Here is a 1,739-nt window from a genome sequence, read left to right on the forward strand (position 1 = left end):
AGTGATGGTGAGGAGTTGACTATTGATGCCATACAAGAATCCTATAAGACCATGTTCAGCAAATGAGTTAAAGTGTGTGAAATGAATAAGTCTCTACGAGAGCGAGTTGATGAGCTTGTTAAAGAGAAGGATGTGCTTAAGAGGGCTGCCGTTAACTATGAATTTCAAGTTACTGAAAATGAGAAAAAGCTACAGGACACAAGGGCTGAACTAGAGAGCACTCAGAAAAATTTAAAGATGATGAATTCCGACACCACTGAATTGGATCATCTTCTCTCTATAGGAAAAGCAAGTTGTGATCGTCATGGACTTGGCTACACCGGTGAATGTTCAACGTCCAAGACAGTATTTGTGAAGGAGACACCCGCTCCTGAACCTCGGACAACCCCCAGTAAGAAGGTTATTATTTCACCCCCTCGACATGAAAGATTTATTCTCATATGTCATTACTGCGGTTTAGCTGGCCATATAAGACCAAGATGCTATAAGTATTTGAATGCTTTGAAGAGAGGTATGCTCATGAATCCACCAAATTCCGCATTCACAAAGACACCTAAAATGAAGGTTGATGTGCAAAACAAATGTCCTAGACATGTGTGGGTAAGGAAATGTGATTTAAGGTGTCATGAGGCTTATAATTCTTTTAAAGCATGTACTTCTAACTTTGAGTATTGTGGTAATTGTCACTCTAAGCATTTAACAGGTGATAATATCAAGTTTAAGAAAGTGTTACATTCAGGGGGAGTAATACTCGTAGAGGACTCAGGGGGAGCAATAGCTTCTAAAAGGTTATTTTATTAGTATTCTTTTTAACTTTGGCTGTATTTGTCAAAAAGGGGGAGAACTCTTAATACCCCCTTAGTTGGTTCTTTTATCTTGTAATAGGTTCTTTATGTTAGTTTTGCCAAAAATAGCCAAAGGGGGAGATTGTTAGTGTAATTTGTGATTGGCTTATTTTTTGGCAAATTGTTTGAAAATTATTTTTGGCAAATTGGTGGTAAGTTTTGGTAGGCACTGTAAATTGGTGAGCCACTTAAGGAAAATTTGGCTGTCATGCTTAAGGGCTGAAAATAAGAGGATTTGCTTGCTCAAAATCAAGAGTTGACTTTGTGGGATTAATAGCTGGGAGCTTTTTTTATATTGGAGGTGCAACGGCAGAAAAAGGGGAAGTAAAACGGGTTGCATTACAATGTGCTAAAAGTATTATGCAGACTGTGTGCTGAAAACAGAAAAGTTGTGTTTGTTCATGTGAGAATGAGATTATAATGTTAAGTGTCGCTTGATATGTTGCGATAAATTTTTAGAACACTTTCGAGTTGGTTCTTCGGGAGAAGATTTCTTTGGTTTCAGGAGGAAACCGTCAAGTCGAGTGGTGCTCGCTGATCAAGTTTTCTAAGGAGATTCTAGGCAACGGCGACATCGTCAAGCAGGGAGTCGTTGAGTGTGTAAGACCGTTCGGTCCTTTGTAATCTTTTAAACTTAGTGGATTGATCACTGTCTAGGCGTGGCCCCGCAGAGTAGGTGTGTGCACCGAACTGCGATATTATTTTTTTAGTGTCCTTTACGTTTCTGCATTTAGTTTCTTGCTTTTCTGATCTGCTGGCTTAATATCAAAATTTCTATTATAACAGTGTTACAGTAAAGTGTTGTAACGCTTTCTGTGACACCAGGGTAAAAACGGACCTAACAATATATATTTAATTGAAAAAAATTGAATAAATTAAATTAATTCAAGTCAA

This window comes from Morus notabilis, unplaced genomic scaffold (assembly GCF_000414095.1).
Source record: "Morus notabilis unplaced genomic scaffold, ASM41409v2 Scaffold45, whole genome shotgun sequence".
In the NCBI taxonomy this organism is placed as follows: domain Eukaryota; kingdom Viridiplantae; phylum Streptophyta; class Magnoliopsida; order Rosales; family Moraceae; genus Morus; species Morus notabilis.